Source organism: Channa argus, chromosome 16 (assembly GCF_033026475.1).
Source record: "Channa argus isolate prfri chromosome 16, Channa argus male v1.0, whole genome shotgun sequence".
Classification (NCBI taxonomy): domain Eukaryota; kingdom Metazoa; phylum Chordata; class Actinopteri; order Anabantiformes; family Channidae; genus Channa; species Channa argus.
The window spans coordinates 5542268-5564790 of NC_090212.1; the positions used below are offsets into that span (position 1 = coordinate 5542268).

A 22523-nucleotide genomic window follows, 5' to 3' on the forward strand; every position below is an offset into this window, starting at 1 on the left:
AACAACACCAGTAAGTAACATTTATGGGGACCAACATCAAAAACTGGACAAACAGCATCTGACATCGAGGGAACCTCAGTGGCAACATGGCCTGGATAGAGGTTTTAAATCTATAATCCAACTTTGTTCTGTCTTGTGAAGTGGGAAAAATTAAGAAATACATTATGATTTAAATGAATAAAAAAATTGGGAGAGATTTATTGATGTTCAGAATAAGGGCACGTGATTGTTTGACTGAATAAAAGGATACTATATCAAGGATACTATATTATTTCCTACCTTGTTTCTGCTGAATTAGTGCCATTCCAGTTTGTTTGTGAGATTTTGACATGAAATAGTAGTTCACAAAGAAAGCCCCTCAGCAGTTTGTTATCTTTTGTATCGGAAGTGAATTTCTGTCCCTATCGCTACCTCATCACATTGCATAGTCACATTAATTCTCACTTCCTCTCTAAAGTTCTTGGCTATTCTCACTATTGCTCTGTTGTTCTCTCACCATAGTCAGCAGCAGAAAATGGAGTGTGTGAAACAGGATGTGAGGGTAGCCATATCTGTTTATTTTATGTCCCCACAGCCTAGCTGGAAACCACTGTTAGATGATCAAAATGGACAGAGACAGTGATGTTAAGGACACAGAGGCTGGTTTTCACTCAGTTATTATTTCAAATTACATAAAGTTAAAGGAAAGGAAATTGTTCATGTAATTAACCACCACTGACAAAACATTCATGCATATTCATGCATTCAAAGTAAACACACACAAACTAAAATAACATTTACTTACTTTTAAAATCTTTTAAAGTGTTTTGTCAGGTAAAGTGATGTACAATTCTAGGCGGTAGTGGAATTTTTACACCCTTTATAATCGATGGATTCTTTTGAATTTGACACGGTCTTCTAAAAAAAATTCAAATTCAATACATGGTGCTTAACAAAGTTTAGATATCAAGAAATACAAAGTACATCCAAGGGAGTCTGGTTAGTTCCAATTTTTTCCCAGTTGAGTGAGGTCAGGTTGATTATAACTGCCAGCAAGCTCAGGTCAGGTCCAGTTCCGCAGTGGATCAGAGTGTTCCCAAGTACACTTGGAATGTACTGAATGAGAACCGTGAATTCAAAACTCACACTAGCTTTGTTCTTACAAGGGAAGTGAAGTCTTATATATTTTAAGAAAATCCGTTGCCATTAAATGTTTTCTAAATGATTCTGAGTCTTCCTGTTTTATGGAAGATTGTTGAACACGTTTATTGTTATTAGACCAATGCATTTTGATGTCTAGCCTTCATCAGTCTCTGTTAGAAGTGCATAATAAACGACATTTAAAATATGAGACATGAGAAAATATTGCATAAACTTTGGCATAATAAAAGATTTCTATATTCATAAATTAAATACAACTAATCATATACAAATGTTTGCATATGGTTTGTTGTTTTTTTAATTTTAATGTTTTTTGAGTGAAGCCATTGGATGGATTTTAACAAATCCTGTCTGTGAACACACAGACCCCAAAAACCCCCAACTGACGCTGGGGTTAGTCAGGATAGAATACAGATGGATGCTGTGCCTGTGTCTGATTTCTGTATGGGATTGATGGTCTGTTGATAGCTCGAGAGAAAATAGGGAAGTGTACGTGTTGGTGTGCATAGGGTGGGGGTGATTGGAGGATGCACTGCTGGAATGTGTGAAGTGATTGAGTACTTAGGATACTGTGGTTTTAATTTGTACTTGTGAAACTGTTTTGATTGCTTGCTGTTTGTTGTGTACTGTGTGTACCTGCCCAGGGACAGCTGATGGAAACCATTAGCTATTTAGCTGTTAGCTGTTGCGAGGCATCTCTTCTCATTGTGTGGAATTAATGTTACTTCTGCAAGATCGCTGAAAAATAAACTGATAAAATACACGAATTACAATTAGATTCCGAATAAAAAACCGAGAGAGTAAAACCTTATGTATCTAATGCTAAATATTTCATATTTTTCATATTATACAATTTCAACCTTCAAGATTTAATATTAATTCCGTTTTTGAGTTTGGAATTTAGTTGATAACATGATTCTAATTCCATTTCCAATTCCATTGAACTTTATTTATATAGCACCAATTCACAAAAAGTAATCTCAAGGCAGTTTACATAATAAAGTTGAGACCATACAGTCCTAGGAGATGGTGGAGAGGAAAAACAACCTTTAATGGAAGAACCCTCCAGCAGAACTAGGCTCAGGTTAAATACCAATCATACATCATTACAGAAAACCAATTCAAATTAGTTGAACTTTAGTATTCTAAACAAGTTATTGATAAATAATTTAATATCACATGATAGCTGCGGGTTAAAAAAATTATATTATTGCTTATTGTAATTTAAAGTGGAGACCTTCTTCATAAATGTAGTTACTCAATAGTTACACCACGCTTTACATTACATTAATATAGCTTTTAATGTATTTTTAGCTTCCTTTGTTTCAACTGAAAAACAATAAACAGTGTTTGCATGCACTTAACACATAGAGTTTAATACAAATTGACTTTATTAATATAATAAACCCTTGATTTTAGCATTTAGGATATACTTCACCCACTCAGTCATTGAGGTGTATAAAATTACAGGTTGAACTCTGACTTGACTCTCTACCATCAAGCAAATTCCAAACATGAATGTTGTCAGACTTTGCCCTCTTGTCTCCCAGTCACTCTTCCTCCTGCCAACTCTGCTTTGTATTCTGTTTCCCTATTTCCCTCAGCTTTTCTCAGCTATCACTTTGTCTTCACCTGTCTGACAATGTGCTGCTGGTGATGTAAGTGCATCTAAATCCATCTATGTATTCCCGTTGCTGCCTGTATGTACGGCGCCTAGCATTAGTGGAGACTTTAAGACCACACCACAATCTTGCTTTGCAACATTAATATGCATAAAACAGTTGAAAGTTAGATTTTGAAGACATGTATTTTGCATTATACAGGATGTATAGCTCATGTATTACACTAGTAAAATATGTGACATAAGTATCTGCTTCTCACCATGTCCATAACTTGTGACATTGCTTGGGTAAATTTCTTATCTGGATATGGAGCCAGGGATTTATTATATTTAAAAAGTGTTAAAGACATTCCCTGTGCTATTTCATTTGTTCACGTCAGAGGCTGCATTTATGTTCCCTCAGATGCACCCTGTTCCCTTTAAAAACTGATGTGTTCAGTTAGACAGTTTGCAGATGCTATCCTTCCTTCCCTAAAGCTAAATGTGTCCCTACCAACATGTCTGCTGCTTTTCATGTTCTGTTGTGGACACCCTTTTTTTTTCTTCTCTTCTCAGATTTCCTCTTATCCACTTCCTGCTAGGTAGAACTTAAATCTTTTCTTCGTAGTTTCAGGCTATGGTCAGGTTCCACTCTACATCTGCTTCCACGTCTTTCTTTCTGCCTCATTTGTTATTAAGCACCTTGGTTCAGCATTGCAAGGTTACATCCTCCTGTTCTTCTTCTGTGTTTTAGCTTGCATGTCAGTATATGGTACAATTCTCTCTCTCTCCATCCCTTTGTGTATACATTCGCCTACCTGTGTTTCCAGTGCTAAAAATAGATGCTTGAGCACATCCTGAATTCCTAACACAAAGCATATGCAGTGTTTGAATGTTTTTATGATTATAATGGGCTATAATGATGATAAACACTTTTTTGGGGTACATTCTCTGGTCATTCTGCTCTAATTAAAGCTGCATTGTATCTTGCATGTTTCATTATCTTTAGTTTATTATTTTTTAAGGAATTTGCAGTTTAGAGCTGTGTTGACATATACTGGTTAAAAAACAAGTCTAGAGTCTTTCCTAAACTGTGAATGTGTGACATTTAATGATATTACCAGATAAGATAATGATATAAAATACTTCATATCCATGTCCCAAAACCAGACCTCAAGATCACACAAACCCTCTTAAGAATGTAAACAAACACCAGCAGAAGAAGAGTGCTTCTGCACAAATACATACCACAGATAACCTTCAAGTAAGAGAACATTAAGATAAAAGTGCTGGTTATTCAATTAAGTGCTCAACCAAACAGACACTGTTCAGCTGTGCATAACTTAGCAAATTAAACACTGGTGGTGCAGTACTATTATGCTTATTCCACACCTTGAGCTAGAAGGGACACGGCAATACTTATTTCTTAATAAAATTCAATATACGTTATGTAGTGTACGATTGGACACATGTACAATATCATTAATTTCAATAACAATAGTGCACCACATGTGCTTTATTCCAGCTGTGCCACCTAGATAGAAGGTTGAGGGTTCGCAGCCAGGCAGACCGTTTTTTTGTGGAGTTTACATGCTGTATGTTGTATTTGCTTGTAGGTGTGAATGGATGTCTGTCTGTGTATGTCTCTCTGTGGTGGCCGTGAGATAGACTACCGACCTGTCCAGGGTGACTCTGCCTCTCACCTTATGACAGCTGGGATAGGCTCCAGCTCCCGCAACCCTAATAGCATAAGTGCTTACAGATAATGGATAGATGGATGTGCTATATTCCTCTTTATTCTTTTCTGGCACTAGTTTGATTCAGTATTAAAAAACAACCATATGAGCATCAAGGTGCAAATGATATTTAAAAAAAAAACATCATATCAAAATAATACTTTAATGAGGAGAGTTAAATAAAATATAAGAAGGATGTTTTTAAACATTTAAAAATCAATAAAAGACAGTCACATATAATGTAACATTTAAAATGTGATTTATTTAAATTGCCGACAATGGATTTGTCTGAGTAATGAGACAGCACACATGTTTTGTGTCCATACAATGTCCTATCACTTAGATAATTTAATTTTAAACATTGAAAACAATGTGTATATAAATAAACATAACTAATACGCTAAATTTTAAATGCTTCAAAATTGCAAGTTTGGTTAATTGCAGATTAAGTACTGTGCCTTATAAAACATCATTTAAACTGCTGTGTCTCCCTATCAGCTCTCAACCCGTCACATTCTGCTGTGAGCTGAACATGACGTGTCTTTATAATGACAATCATTACATCAAAATAAAGATAGATCACAAGTTGTGTACTCCTTAGTTTGTGATTTACAAACATAAATATGATCGTAGATAAACACAAAACCCACAGATGTATGATTAAAACAGTGAGATTCGATTGGTTAATGCTTCACTGCATTTATGAATTCCTCTTTATTCTCTCTGTCCTTTCCTCTCCATGCATCTGTCCCATGATTCCATTGTTACCTGCTGATGTATGTGGAACACTTAGACAGGAAGCGTGCTGCTGTTTTGTCCAAATATGGACATAGATGACTGGGCTCACTGGAGAAATGTGTTTTCAACTCCCACAGCTGGAATTGTGCTTCCTACGCCTACTAAATGACCAGTGGGTTTGTGTGCGTGTGTGTGTGTGTGTGTGTGTGTGTGTGTGTGCGTGGTGTTCTTCTTGAACGACTGTCAGCACAGACAAGAGACTAGTACAATATACAGATAGATTAGTCAGTCAATATGAAAACATTCAGTATAGTCACTAATCAATCTGCACAGAGTACTCTGTATTTCATGTACTATTTATATTACTTTACTGACAACAGTATTGTGGTAGTTGCAGATAAGCAGATAAACATGCAGATTAATCTATAATATAATTATATTATATGATTACTTGATACTTGAGACAAATGAATTCCCCCCAAAAAATGGCATTCCTATTTGGTAAGCTAACAAACTGATATAGTGGGTGGTGAGAGACAAAGTTTAGGTTCTCATTTCTAATTACAGTTAATATCACACTATTTTGTTTTGTAACCGAAAAGCTTCATATGGTACTCATGAATATTAATGAGACCAAAAGCCTGAACTGTCCACAGGCATCTCTGTACTTGGCCTGTTAACTGTTGCCTATTTTAAATTCCTTGTTTGCTTGACATTTATATGGAACACATTTACCAAATTCTTGTTTAAACTTTCTTCTACTGTTAAGAGAGAAAGGGTTTAACGTCTTGGGCGAAAAATGGGCTACAGTGCATTCAGAAAAAGTGCATTTTCAGACCCCCCTCACTTTTTTCAGTTTTGTTATGTTACTGCCTGATACTACAATCCTTCAAATAATTTTTTCTTTTCTCATTAATCCACTCAGTACCCTATAAGTGAAAAGAAATGAATGAATAAAAAAGGAATACCTGAAATATCACTAAGTATTCAGAACCTTTCCAACAAATTGAGAAATGTCTCTTGATTATGGCTGAGATGTTTCTACACCTTGACTGGAATCCACCTGAGGTAGATTAAATTGATTTGAGATAGAAAGGCACCCACCTCTCCATAGAGACCTCATAGAGACTGAGCTTGAGAGGATTTGCAGAGAGGAATGGCATGTGTGCAAACCTTGTCGCGACATACTACATATGTAGAATGTATAGATGTAGTATAATAGACTTGAGGCTGTAATTGCTGCCAAAGGTGGTTCTACAAATACTTCGGCCAATGTGATTTTTTATTTTTTTTTTATTTTATTTTATTTTATTTATTTTTATAGACATTTCTGAAATCTTGTTTTTACTTTGTCATTACGGGGTTTTGAGTGTAGATTAATTAGAGAATAAAGAATTTCAACAACAGTACTAGCAACAGAAGAAAACTCAAAAAGGTGAAAGTAATAACTTTATGAATGCATTGGATTCCTATATAAGATAGTGAAACTCCATTTTCCAATTTTACTAGTACATTTTGAGACTAGAGGTGTTAGAATGTCAGATAGCTGCACATTAAGCACAATGCAGCAGGGCAGTGATTCACTGAATTAATCCTTGGTACATCTTGCCCAGTCCTTGGTGCACTGATTCCTACTATGTTAGGGAGTGATCTGCCAAATGCATATGCATTACTGACTCCACCACATGTTCTCAGCCAGTTTAGTCTGCCCTCTCCCAGGAGTTTTGGGCTAACCCCAATACCTTGGAGGCAACCACCATGGCTTGTAGAGGACAGTTCAAGATGACTCCCAGATCCCAGGAGCATGCTTGCAGTAAATCCACTACTAATGATACCATGAGGCCTGGGAGACAGAGAAATGTGCCTCTTCTGTATCAGCATGAACAGCTTGATCTAGGAATCTACCACTAGGCATCTAAACTACATGCTCTGAAAAGTCTGTAGTCTAATCTTGGGGCTACAGTAGTTCAGTTGAAAGTGGCGGTCTTTAAGTGAGTAACAATCCTGATGGCATTCTGTTGTAGGGAGAGTCAGAACCACATACTGATGCATTCAGGATTCAGCAGTATTTTACATCTGTAGTAGGTTTAGGTTTTTATCCATTCTATTTAAGGCAAAAAATATTTTTAATAATAGTATAAAGTACTATTAGAAGTACATGTACTTGAGTAAATCTACTTAGATGCATTCCAACACCGATCTCCATTGTCCTTCTATATTTGTCTGAACTGAAGAAGAAGATGTGGCTTTTGTAACTTCAGTGGTTACAAAACTGTGCTTAAAGACGAGAAATGTGGAACCGACTGGGGGAATCTACAATGGTCAGAAGAGTGTCGACTATGTCCGGGAATTTGACCGATCAGCTGGACCAGGATCTGGTGAAATGCAGGTGGTTCAGTATCCAGTGTGACGAGTAGTGGACAGCAGCAGTACAGCGCAGCTGATGGTCTTTATCCGGATGGTGTTTGATGATTTCTCAACAAAAGAAGAACTTCTGAAACTACTGCCCCTAAAGACAACTACGAGGGGAGTTGACATCTATTACACCGTGAAGGACTTTTTCGTGGAGAAAAAGGTACCACTGCATCATTCACCAGCAGGCGTTATGTGCAAAGGTGATCGGCTTTGGGCACGTCATGACTCCCGTTGTGAAGATCATCAACATCATCCGCTTCAGAGCTAAACAGCACAGCGCATTCAAGGTGCTATTGGAGGAGCTATCAGCTGAATATGGTGACGTGCTACTACACGTGGAAATCCGATGGCTCAGCAGGGGACAAATTTTGCTTCGTTTTTTTGTCACTTGGGTGGGATCAAAGAGATCATGCAGGCCCAAGGCAAGGACACCTCTCTGGTGGAGGTCACTGGGTGGACACTTGACCTTGCATTTTTAACAGACATTACTGGGAAACTGAACCATTTGAACTGTGAGCTGCAAGGCAAAGGTAAGACTGTTACTGACATGATAAGTGCCTTAAATGCATTTAAAGGCCAGATGAACATTTTTTCTCCGTGCATTTACAGAGAAAAAAGGTGCTGCACTTTCACTCTGTTCAGATGGAGCTGAAAGACAATGCTTCTGCATCTGAGACCTTTGACAAAGTTGCAGAAAAGCACTCTCAAGTCATAAACAGACTTGGGCAAGAGTTTGAGAACAGGTTTTGTGATCTTGATCAGCTTGAGCCTTGTGTGTCATTCATTTCCAAATCCTTTCATGAATGTGGACACAACATGCATTGCTGAGCAACTAAGTGCAACGTTCAGCTTAGAGGCTGGACAGGTGGAAATCGAAATTGTAACACTGCAAAATGACCTCCACCTTAAAGCCTATCAGACTGCACCAAACTTTAAGTGCGTTGTTGACACAGTGGTGTATGCACAGAAGCTATGATGGTTGCCAGCCTGTTTGGTTCAACCTTTGTTAATCAGCCTTTTCTGACATGAACTTCATCAAGTACAAACAGAACACGCCTCACTGATGCACATCTGCAAGACTCGCTCAGAGTTGCAGTTTCAAGTTACACCCCAGATTACAGTACACTGGTGAACAGCATGCAATGCCAGGCTTCCCAATAACAAAGAAACAGATGCCAGATGTTCTCAGTGGCAACATGGCAGTGCCATGGCAAAGCTCAATTCACTTATTGAAAAATCGTTTGTTAAATGTAGGATATGATAATTTTGTTAAAAATGCTGTAGATTTGGTGATAATTTCAGTAAAATCTGAATCTGATTTTGTATGTTACATAATTGATAATTGATCTGTACAAACATGGTGCGATGTAGTGCATGATGTGTTAAAAATTGTTAGTTGCTAGTAAAAATGTTGTAGAAGTGATCATTTGAAAATGTAAATACTTGCAGATATTTATAGAAATAAAGTGGTGCATATTGATATTTATCTGTTTCCTACCTTGTTAAATCATTGTTGATAATTTTTGTGAAAATTGAGCATATTTGTTATTTCAAAAGTGTGTATCAAACTGGTAGCCTTCCGCATTAATTGGTGCCCAAGATGTAGCTCTCAGTTTCAAAAAGGTTGGTGACCCCTGCACCATATGCATTGTTTCATAGCTGGGTAGTTGTAATGCAATAGAAGTTACCTTAAACTCAAGCATTATGACAATCATTGTGCTATAACTTTGTAATACTCACATACTTTGAAGGGATTAATCCAGTTACCAACTTCATACAAACAGTCTACAAATAATTGTGGCGGTTTCAGGTCTACAGAATGAAGTTTCAAATTAGTCTCCGCTAAACATTCTTACACAATACAAGGGCTGTTCATTTTGGCTCCAATTAAAGTCAAATAGTTCACTGGGTTGAATTTGCTATAGCGTGTTTATAGGAAGGAGACAACGGGAGTAAATACTGTCACATACAAATTTGGATGTTAATATTGTATTATAACAATCTTCACAAATACCAAACCTTTCCTTTCAGGAACACACCAGCAGATATGTTATTTTCATTATCACTCTGTTAATAAATAAATTACAAAATTAGAACTTAGAAATGATGGCTTCATAGTACAATAAATGGTCATAAAATAATTTTATTTTATTGTGGGAAAACATTTAAAGAAAACATTAACAGATAGAATCTTATATAATATATCGCAGTGTAACGGCTTTTTTGTAGCTTTTTAATATTTTAAACGTGTCGTCCTTCATTGTAGCCAGGATATGATTCTGACTGTGAGGTGACAAGTAGCTTTTGATGGATAAATTTAGATTAGTCACACTCCTGCACATCATGCAGTGACCACTTATTATATTGTGCAGGTATACAGGGGCTAATCTACACACATGTACAAACACACCATGCACACACACACTAACACAAGCTGTATTTAGCCTACTTATAGTGTGGATGTGTGCACACATGCAAATAGGCAAACACACACACACGCACACAGACACACATTCAATAGTGATCTGTATTTAACCTAGATACTGGTGATTAGCCAATGCCTATATCAATTTAGCAAATGCCTACACGCCACACACACACACACAGACACACACAAAAAACCAACAAACACAAGCACATACTGAAGATGACATAAGTACTTCAAAGACATTTGTAACTAAGTTCCTATATGTGTGGAGTTGACTGTATCAGAACGCACACAGTTGAATACACTCATTTATATAATTTCACTCCTAATGCTGTGAAACTCTCACATCTGCCGCCTGACCCAAACACCACTACAGAAAGAAACGGACATATAATGAGATAAAAACACACACCTCACAAAACAGAACTAAGAAGAAAATAACAAGCTCTATTTTGAGGAAAACCACAAACTCGAATCTTTCCAACTTCAGCTATTCCAGATTTACCATTTGTATTTAATAAAACTTATTTATATTCAATAAGAGCAACAATGAATGATAAATGTTACTCCCCAAAACCCGAAACATGTTTCCCATCTTCATCTTCCTATAGTTTTAGCTAATGAAGACCAACTGCTGAACAGGCTTAGGTCGGCTTGGCCTCGGCCAACAACTGCCACTCAAACACTCTAAAAACAAGAGCCAACAAGCATGTAACATTGCACTTTATGTGCTTGTGTGACAGAAAGAAAAAAATGAAATACCTGCAACCATGTATGCACGGACTGTAAACTGAAGTGACAATAACAGTACAAGCTGTATTGGTGTTGTTAATATGATGGTCTCTACTTGTAAATTGCTTAGTCAAACAGCCAATCAGAGTGGTTTCTTTCACCTACAGGCTGCCAACTACTGATTTAAATAAACATGTTGAATCCATGAAAATGATAGTGGTCCCTGACCCCCCTGACTTGGTGTGGCCTGACCTCTAGGCCAACAAGTTGGGACATTACTTTGCACATATAGGCAAATGTGCATTCAATACCAACACATCATGGTTTCTTGTTTAGCTCATGGTCTTTCTGGCAATATCTGGGTTGGAGAAGCTATGTCTAGTTCATTTCAATTCAAGCCAAGTGCAAAATGGTGCATGATCCAAACAATGTTTTTGTAAAGAAATCATTATGCATAAATGATTTCTTGAGTATCAACAGTGATGTAATATATTGTAGGTCAATTTGCATGTGCCCTATGTGCTTCAGAATGATGTCATCAGGCTTGCTCAGTAGGCTAGATGCAGTGTTTCACATAAACATACTGTACTGCTTCTCTGCAGCAGGCCCTGAAAGGCTTGTAAAGGTAGAAGGTAAATGAACGCAGCAAAATTAGGGGAAATCCTGGAGGAAAATGTAATAGAGTCGGCAAGAGAACTTTCACTAAGGAAAAGATTTGTTTTCCAGCAAGACAATGGCCCCAAGCATACAAACAAAGGTATGCACAAATGGTTTAAAGACGAGATATTACAACAATATTTCAAGGAGGTTGAATATATTTTATATGTACTGTGCATATGTGTTTGTAGCCTTGTTCTCTGTGCTTTGACATAATAGGCCGATGACGATCTACTTGATATAAATTTCCATCAAGATAAGAGTTTGGCATAGAAAATTGCTTGACATAGGTAAGGTTGATGTGTATATTTAAAATATAAAATAAATGTAAAAATTTGCATTAGGTACCACATAACATTTTTACATAATGAATTCACAATTTGACTTATGTAATATATGGAGTTTTGTTTATTTAAGTCACATGAGGGTTTTAGAGATTTGACATAAATATATAAAGGCAAATGTGCATTCAATCCCAGACTCCTTTGGCCCAGTGGAGCAGCCAGGGCCCTTGAGCAAGTCTCTAAATTCTTTTCTCAAGAGTACCTTGACCACAGACTTGCATGGAAGGCAGTGTGGTACATACTTATTTGCATAGGTAGACTGTTGGATTTTATGTAAAAACGTGTTTCCGAGTTCATTTTGCTGAACTATTTTCATTGATATGACAAGATTGGACACTGAGGATCCAGGTAAACACTGAAAACAAGGCGTATGCAATTTTAGCAATATTTTCTTCAAAGTGTAGCTAGTCTTTTTTTTTATGGTCATGTTCTTTACTGTGTTTCTTTTTGACTTTATTTCCTCCTTTGTTTCTGTAAGCTGCCGTCTGCTGTGCATGTGTGTGTGTGTCTGTGTGTTAAATGTATAGCTTTTAAATAATGCAGGACTGTTGCTCATATTTGGATCAGTTTAAATTATTTAACCAAGCCCACTCTCTCATACAAACACACACACATGCATGCACAAATACACCGTTACCTGTGACATAGAGCTTGCATGCGTAGTTGTAGCCTACCATTCTCTTTGGGCAGACCTGGAACCAGCAGCTACCATACTCTGTTTTAAACTTGACCAGCTAAAAAGTACATCCTTCAGCTACATTCACAGAGGAAAAAAAAGATCTAAAAACATTTATTTAGGTGTTTAGATAATGATAGTATGCATTAGGAGCAGGTACCATTGAGGAATCTATTATTAACTTAAGCATAAAATATCCTTCTAGTCTCTGTATTTTGGTGATGCATTTTAATTTATGTTGTAGGCATTTATTTGGTAGCAGTGAAAACACTGCTACCAAAAAGGGGGCTTCTGGGGGATTGAAGGTGCAGTACACAGTGCCTTTTATACACTTTGAAATAAAACTGAAAGCCATCACCTTTTAGCTGTAGGTGTCCTTGATAAACTCACATGTGGCCTGCCAAACTATATTCTATGTTTGGGGAACACATATGGAAATAAACAGTAAATATCTTCACTGTGTGAAATTATAGACTAATGGCTAATTTAGTAGCTAATTGTCTAGCACATGTGCTGTCAGTGTCATGGGACACTGGAAAGTAAGGTTTTTGACAGAATGATTTCATCCCCAGTTCACCAACATTACAAGCATTTAAGTCCAAGGAGTGGATATTGTAGGGGGAGTATTACATAAAGTAGAGTAATTGAGCGAAATACATATGACTTGTTTCAAACCTTTTTATTCCAGATAGTTTCACTGAAAGGCTACATCTTTATTTTTTTACAATTGCTTGATCATACAAGTCACTGACCCCTTTTAAGTCGCTTTTTAAGACACTACTGCTAATCAGCAAAGCTTCTGTCAATAGGAGTCAGTGCTCCATCCTATTGACTGAGCTGTCAATATTGTTTCTGATTGACTTACCCTATAGGCCTTTAAGATAAATTACTGCCCATTAGTTTCAAAGTAATGACTATACATAAAAAAAAATAAAAGCTTTAATTACTATGTTGTGCAAATGAGAAGAATATGGCAGTCTTATCAGGATCACTGTTGTAATGGTAGTCCATTCCTATTTTGCTTTAGTAAAGGAACCGCACAAGGAGGTGCTAATAAGCCAGAACAATGTTGTTAGTTCCAACGTAAGTTCCAATGTAAACGGCTCATTCAAAGGCAACATTTCACTGGGCATAGAAGGAATATGTCTCCCTCACCTTCATATTTTCATGCTGCTGTTCATGCTAAAGTTATCCTTATCTGACTTCCCTTCAGTTACTACCATGCCATCAAAGCAATGGACTTAACATGCAGCAGGTGGTGGTGCAGCAAGTGGTTCGCATGATTTTATTTATTGCATTTTATTAGATTTTTTTTTTTTTATTGCTTTGCCCTAGGTTCGGCTCTTGGGTTACTTATTTTCTTAACTGTATTGGATGAAACTGATGAGCTCCCTGAGAAAGGAACTAAAAATCCCAGAAAAAACTATCTGCAGAAAATAATGGAACACGTAAACTGAAACAATATACTGGAATTGCACATCAAAGATAAAATACATTGTTCCTTGTGAACGGAAAAAGGATTTGGGCTAAATATAGTTGTCTGCCAATGTGGCTTTTTATCTGGTATATCTGAGGTCATTGTCATGCTGCAGAATTAATTTAGGACCAACCAACCCTCTTCCTGATGGAATTGCCCTTGAATGTTGTAAAATGTAATGAGTGCAGTGGGTATAAAATAATGATGCAGTTTAGAAAAGCCAAAAGAGGTTGTATTCTTATTCTATCTGACACCTCCAACAGAGATTTTTATTACGTTTTGTAATGTAAGTTACAACCAAAAGACTTAAATGTCCCTCCTTGCACCAAGCAGTCAGCTTATATGAATGAACTGCACAGTTAGTAATGACATTTTCAATGTCTTGAAAATGATGTACTTGATGTATTTAAGTTCAACATTGCAAGCAGAATTCCTAGATGAACCAGATTAGAAAAAGGTTATTATGTTACATATTGTGAGATGTATGCCATGGTGCTAATAATAAATTTGTTCTCAATATGAAATTTACTATATATATATTACAAGCATTGGTATAGTTGCAACAACGTTGTCTCCTTAAAACCTTTAAACAACTAAAGTGAAAACACTTTGTTTTTGTGTGGAAAGTAATTGCTATGTGATTGGATTTTTTTGTTGTGCCCCAGTATTAAAACATTTTCTTTTAAGAAAGAATCATGATGTGTGCCCAGATCCTCTATTATTGCTCTTGAGCCTGTTTCTGGAATCCTGAAATTCCACAGGGCAGCCGTATGTGAAAAGCAAATGTCCTAGTAAGAGGCTCCTGAGATTATCAGGACTTTTTACTGCGAGTCCACTTGTAAAATGTCTGTATTATTAGAGTGAGCCCAAGTGTGTAGCATACTGCTCTATCCCAAATTGTCAGGAGGATTTAAGGCAAGCAAAGAGGGTCTTGATGACATTTCTATTAGTTGACTGCAATGGTGCCCTTTTTTTTTCTGTTTGCTGTAAACAAAACACCTTCCTGCATCCTACTTTTTATGTTATGTCTCCTGTACTGTATGTGCAGACTCTTTACTGAAATCAAGTCAGGAGTCAAGAGATTCTTTTGTGAAAATGCTACTATGAACTCTGGACAATTTGTTAAATGTCCAGTGTTCCTATATGCTTTACAGCAGCATGTAAAAGAAGCTAGCTCGGTATTGTCAGTATTGGGCACAACATGGCAGAGGGAGCAAAGAGACTGCCTTCTACTCACTGGTAATAAAGTATTTCTAATTCTGATTGTGAAAACCTAAAAGAAATGACAAAAACCTTATTAGCTGGCTTGATGTACAGTATTTTGTTTCTTTGTGCAATAGTCCTGTGGTACTATACTCCCAGAAAACTCTTTCCAACTGGCTTATTCGTTACTAAATGTATTGCTTCCTTCCAAGTGGAAATTAGGCAGGAATATTCCAATACTTCACAATCGAAGTAACATTCAGATGCTGGGTCTGCTGGGGAATGTCCTGCATGGGTCCTAGTTGTTTGATTGCTTCCACACCAGCACAAAAAAGAAGTCAATGGTTAGGATGTGAGGGGCAAGGCAGTGGGCTGGGGAGATGAAGATGGGAGAGCTCCTCCTGTGAGAAATATCCTTTCAGTGAAATTTGCCATTCTCTGGTCCCCATGAGAGAATTCTTGCTGTTTTATTTTAATTGTTTGGAAGATGAAAGATGACTGTTTGTTGGTTAGCATTTCAACTGTAATCAATCCCTTCCTCATCTACTATGTCGGCTGTGAAATGTGCCTGTGCAGTGCAGTAGAAGGAAAGATGAAAGATATATACGTGCATAGATGAGAGACAGAGATTTACCCTTTCACATTCCTTGTTCTTCTCTCTCTCTCCAAATGGCTATTTTCAGACACCACACACAAACACATATGTGAACCAACAATGTATCATTAAAAGCTAATGCTATAATGTGTTTGCCAGGCCCTCCCACAATACTTTGCTGCATAGGCCATCCCCATTTAAAGATCTGCATATAGACAAAAAAAAATGAGGTCTGTGTGTGTGTGTGCATATGTGGAGATGCATATGTGTGCTGATTTTTCTGTGTGTATTCTTATGTAAGCACACATCCTCCTCTTGCCTCGAGGATGATGATGGAAAATGTTTGTCATCCTCCCACCTTTCTCTAGCTCCCTCTTTTCCTGCTCTCTTTTTTCCTCCATTCAAATCAAATGTGATTTATAGGCATGACAGAGACATTCCCAGTGTAACATAACTGTGCTGACATACACAAATGGCTAATTAATTATGAATTTCAAATGCATATCAACTGTGATGTACGCAGTGGGTTTGTTATTTAAACAGTGCCACACAATGTCAGACGTTAAATTCCCCACACGATTGGGCAGGTTTTCAATGGGGTGGCGAGTAACGAGCCCACAGGCCATATGGAGACACTGCAGTGCCTCCACATGGCCACTAGTAAAGAAGAAAAAATGTGGCTGTGAGTGAATGCATTCAGAAAGTGTCTTGGAGTGTTTAGATGTATTATTTATTGTTTCTGTTTGCCCATTTTACAGACATGCTTTGTCTGCATGGGGGTGAATCAGACAGTGTTAGCCATCTTTCTTTTGATTGATCCAGCCTGAGAGGAGGTTAACTTCCAATCGAACAGATCACAACAACCTGACCTATGGCTATGTGTGTGTCTTTATAATCACTGCTCTGCTTCTGATGGTCAGTTACTAAAGATCTTTGTTAGAGCTAAACGTTCTGCTGATGATGTTTCTACTGTAAGATTTTTAATTTGACTTTGGTCTCAAATATGCTACAAAAAACGTTGCAGTTTAGGATAGAACCATATGCACTTATTCAAACTCAAAACTAAAATATTCAGCAGAATGTAACGTGACTAAAATTTAGTTGTTCAGTTGATTATATGTTAGTTGGTCGAGGGGAGGGGGGTTAATGGTTTCCAAAGCTAGTAAAGCTATTGTGTATACAGGAAGTCACATATCTGCAACATTGTGTGCCACCACACTACACACACCACACTAAGGAGAGAAAGGAAAGGAAAATAAGGCATACGTTTTCCTTACTGATCTGTCCAATATTTAGACTGTCAGTGCTAAAACATCTGTGCACATCCTACTTTAAAAATCATTATGCCCTCCATCCCCCCCAAAAAGAAGTGCAAAGGTATAGCTATCAGAAATTATAGCTATCAGAAATTTAAAAAGTAGTGTATTTATGCCACATATGTTTTGATGTGTTATTTAATGTTTTTTGCTGTTAATTTTAATAAGTTTCTATTTGTATCCATTCTACAGAGAGATGTCCCCATAAGGGAGAACCACAGAGCTAACCATCTGTGCTCCGATTGGTCCAGTCTGAGAAAAGATTAGCTTCCAATCAAGCAGATCACACCTGAGTGAGTGTGTTTGTGTCTTTATAATCTCTGTTTTGCTTTGTGGTGCTCAGTTGATCAAGCCTGATGCTTTCGTCAGTAACCATCTGGTTACTGCTAGTTTTCAATAAAAATAAAAAAAAATCAGAATTTCTAATAGACATAAAACTAAACTAAATTTAGAGCTCCTTAACGGCGCTCTAAACTTAAATTAACTTAACTTAAATGATGTAACGGGGTTATTATGTTGATAAAAACTTTTTATGTTAACATGGTAATAACTTCCCTGCTATTTGGCAAACAACAATAGTTAACAATTAGTTTGTGAATAGAGTAAAGGGTTTAACAGCTAAGAAGCCAGATACTTCATTTGGGAGCGGGCAGACAAAAACAGCTACATTTAGTTACCAGGTAGCAAAAAAGATGTCTTCCTATAATACTAGTATAAAGACTAGTATAGCATTTATGTAGTGACCACAGTGAATGGGAAATGATAAATGTTCTGCACTTATATAGCGCTTTTCTACCTATTGGCACTCAATGCACTTTATACTGCTTGTCAGTCACCCATTCGCACTCAGAACCACACACACTCTCACACCGATGGGGGAGCTGCAGCTGGCCAACTCTCAACAGGAGCAACTAAGTCGGGGTTCAGTGTCTTGCTCAAGGACACTTCAGCATGTGACAAGAGGAGCCAGGGATCAAATTAACAAATGGGGCATTAGTGGATGAGCGCTCTACCTTCCTGCACTAGAGTCGCCCACAGAGGAGCATTAAACAGCTTCGTAGTTGGTGGAGACTAAAATGAAGCCAAAAGCATGAATATAGAATATAGAACTTATATTGTGCAGGTGGACAGATACAAACCCCAAAAGGCTAATGTTGCAACACTAGCTCCATCTCTCTTTAGTACGTCAATGTTACTGTATTTTCAACACTGATATCATTGAAGAAATATGACCAGTATCAAGTGATATTGTAAATTATTTGAGAGACATTGCCAACAGGCAAATGTTTTTTACATTTCAAGTCTGTATGGTTAACATACAGTATAAATCAATCCATATGTTGTGGAGTAGCCCTGTGCCAGGATGAGTTTTATCATCCTCAGTGCAGCTAATAATGTAGGTTATATTGTAACATTTCAAAAGTTGTCTTATAAATTTCCTGACACTTGAATTGAGACAATTTTTTTTCTGTTCCTGTCTCTTTTTCTGTCAGTCTTTTTTGATCTATTTTCTATTACTGTACTTCAGTCTATTACTGTCACTATCTGTCTGTCATATTCTAATATAAAACAGCCTGACCCAATTTAGTCTGCTTAAATAAAATATTCATTGCCTCTTCTCACTTCATGATTAATACTTTTTTATCTCTAGAAAAAAAAAATAAACGCCTTGTAGTAGTCTCATAGTATTTTTTCTGATTTTTCTTTTACAGTTTATTTTGTTAGTCACCTTAGTTTAGCCAACTTCTATGGACATTGATTTTTTTTTAGATTTTGTGACATTTTAATGGGTTTCCTTTATTGACTGCAGTAACTTTGCTTGAGAACTACATTCTGACTCTAACATATTTTTGCTATACTTTCTTAAGGTTTTGCATACTTTAAACACCCAGTTTGTTGAACACTGTGTCACTGTGTCGAAGTGTCCTTGGGAAAGACGCTGAACCCCAAGTTGTTCCCGATCTGTCGGGTGAGCACCTTTGCATGGCAGCCACCACCATCGGTGTGTGAGTGTGTATGTTTGAATGAGAACAACCTTGTTAAGCTATATATAAGCATCCATTTACTATAGTTATGTATAAGTCATCATACTCTTAAACACTATTTTAGGCAAATATTTTAGGCAAAACCCAAAGCTAATTTAAGTCTTTGCCAAATATACTACAATAGAGGATATCAAGGTAGAGTTTATATCCTCTAAAACAGTAATCCTGACTTCCTCTAGTGTAAATAAGATTTATAATGACAGGATAGATTAATGGAATTATGGTTTGTTTTGACACGGACATGTATTGCGCCCTCGTCTTTATGCTTCTGGCAGGAGAATGTATCGAAGCACTGTGGCAGTTTGGATGATAGAGTGAAATAAATGGTGTCATTTTATTACCATCAAACACTTCTATGCCTCTGAGAGAATGAAAACACACTACATTAAAGAAAAGCCTTTTTTGGGTTTCATATTTTTAGATAATGCATTGTGTGTCAGATACGAGGAACAATATCTTTTAAGTCATTTTCACACCTTTTTGGTTTGCTGCAGTCATTTTAAACCTGGAGTGGTTTGTTTGGTTGGATAAGAGCAGTGTGATCACAGTGAGACCTTGCTGAGAGCCAGGTTTGTTGATACTTTTACAAACAAACCTTGGACCTTTTTGTTTGGATTAAAAGTGTGATGCACTGCAGCTGCAGAAAGCACATGGGTTAAATAAGCTAATGGGTTAGTTAATGAAACACTTCCTAATTTTTTTATATCACCTATTTTTTCTCATGATGATCTAAGACTAATCAGTACAGGGTAGTGGGTTTGATTTTTATATTTCAGTGTTCTGGCAAATTTTACTAAAGGAGTATTTTCCTACTGCAAACAGCCAATAATTTGCTTTTAACACCACACCTGAACTCTGTGTGTGTGACTGTGTGTGTCTGTACTTTCAGTTTCTGTTTCTCCAGGGCTTCTTACTAAATTCAAGCCGATCTCTGAAACCCTGACCAGGGAAAGCAGGTATCAAAAAATGAATGGCTCAAATTGGACTGGACCTGTCTTTGCTACAGTCCGCATCTTTCTACTGACCTGTTGTGCATTCACACAAACTCTGTCCTGCTTTACATCTGAAAGCACACCTTTAGGCTTCTAGTCATCAATTGATTTGTTTGCGTGTTGCTGTACGTGTTATTTAAACAAATACTTAATGCCAAAATAAAAAACTGCTTTCTATTAAGAGACAGCTGAATTTCAAAAAGGTTCAGTAGTCTTATACTACACTGTAACCTAGGATAGACCTGCAGTGAATGCTGCACCTAAGAATGTATTTTATACAGCCAGTTAAAACACATAAAAACAGCAGACATAAAGCCTGTTGCAAACATTGCACAAGATCATTGTAATTTATTGGGTTTAGTATTTGTAATTAGTACTTATTAGATCATGCAGTCTGAAGTAAACAACAACACAAGAAATGTATGAACAATTTGCCTTGATACTTTTGAGCAAGAACTATATTATTTATGTGGATTTTGACAGTTGTGATGTTTGATAGTCTTGTTTTTTATAACTGATGAATCAAGGCGGAAATATATATTACCAAAAAGCTCACGGCAAAACAGATCAAGGCTTTGATCTGTTTTTTTTTACCTGACATACAGTATACTCTTCTGTCTGTACTGGATAATAGCTAAAATGGCGTAGTGTAGTTGCAGCAGCTTATTGCTCTAGATTTTTACCCAAGCCTATGAAATACGATGAGTTTTACATGATAAAAGATACGCTGTGTGCTTTTATGGCACCACCAGGCCCTGATCCCACATAAAACAATGAGCTGAGAAACCATTTGCATCACATGCTCTTTAGCAGCACTGATGCATTTTTCGAGGGATAGTGATAGTAATGTTATGGCATGGAAAATGTTCTTGTGAACATGATATCAGATAGCCAGTAATGGATATGCTCTGGCATATTTTGAAAAATAGTGCTACTCTGATGTGTTTTGAAAAATAGTGCTGTCAAGTAATGGTACAAAAATAGCATTGTAGACCAGAAATTACACAACAGGACATTGAATCAGACACTTGGAGTATTACTGTTAGGCTCTCACTGCCAAGATCCCAATGTTCCACTTTTTCTTTCTTGCTCTTTCACTGTTTCTCATTCCCAGTCATGTACATCATGTGAAGAAGTGTGTTTATAACAGAATCCAAAGTCAGTTCTCTGCAGGTGCATGTCTTTATATAGCAATACGCCACCACCATTAATAGCACTGGTGGTTTTAATGTTGTGATCAATTGGTATACAGGTTTTAAGCCTGTAGGTGGGTTTATGTCTTCTTTCATTCCACTGCAATCAGACTGACCTCTTATTTCTGGCATATTGTGTACTTTTATAAATCACCCAGCTGACTGTTTCTGCCTTTGATTAGTTTGATTCCATCCAGTTAATCCAATTCCATTATAAAGAGGAAATTGTTTTCAATTCAGTGTGAAGTGCATTGCAGCTAACTGAATCAGAATCACAATTTTTGCTTATTTGACACAGTCACTAGTACACTCTGTAGTATTTCTCAACTATGTAAGGCACTCCAGAAATGTTAGGCCTAGGTTTGCAGCTCTGTCTTGCTCTTTGGAGAACAGAAGTAAACCAGAACTATTTATTTGAAGAATAACCAAAAAAAAAAAAAAAACTTTCAAAACCATAGGCTAGACTACTGAGATTATGCTACTTTAAACACATTTAACCTTGGGTTTCCAGATGTTTCCAGGTCTAGAGATAGTTTCCTTTTTTACATCACCAGCTGCTCCTGGTTGAATCCAGGCAGCTGAGTATCAGACCTAGCTGCTACTTAGTCCGCTAGCTAACATCTAGGTAGCTAGCTCACATCATTAGGCTATGACTTCAAACGTTTTTTGAAAACTTTCCCCTTCAGTTTGTTAGCATAGGTGCTAGCTAGCTTGCCAGCCAACAATGTCATATAAATTAGCACATGCAAATGGCTGTGGGATTTGTTGGGCCATGATGAATTTAGTTGTTGGAGCCTTCGTTGCCAAGTGATTGCCATGTGCAGATGGGCCACATTTGCTGGCTGCATCTGAAGGATCCTTTCACATGGGACAGCCTTGTCACAAAGGTGTATAGCAATTGCTCTATACATGCAGGCTTCGAAGGAAGCAACCCTCTAATTGACACAGCTGCCATTGCACACACAAACCCAAACAATGGAGACAATCTGATGTTGTGATCATGGCATAAAGAAACGTTTTTGCATGCATGATACAAGTAGTTTTGCACAGATGTTGTGTTTTGTATACCTTAGCCGAGCATCTTAAAACCCACCCAATACCCAGCTTCATATTCTCCTTTCAATTCAGGACAGAACAGTGTGCTCCACACACACACTCATGCACATAATACAGACTAGAGGGCTCCCAGGATAAAGTCCGGTTAACCTGGGGAGTGTTTTACTCTGACATTTGCAT

General features: G+C 37.2%; 1 protein-coding gene across 2 annotated transcripts in view; it reads left to right on the plus strand.

The window, feature by feature from the left end:
* lrfn5a (leucine rich repeat and fibronectin type III domain containing 5a) overlaps positions 1-22523 on the plus strand; it is a 115972-nt gene that overhangs the window by 61024 nt on the left and 32425 nt on the right. Inside the window, exon 3 of one of the 2 annotated variants that reach the window (XM_067480445.1) lies at positions 17250-17350. The exons of the other annotated variant lie outside the window; for it this stretch is intronic. The gene's annotated coding sequence lies outside the window, so the exon portion shown is untranslated. The remainder of the gene's footprint in view (positions 1-17249; positions 17351-22523) is intronic. 2 annotated transcript variants of the gene reach the window in all.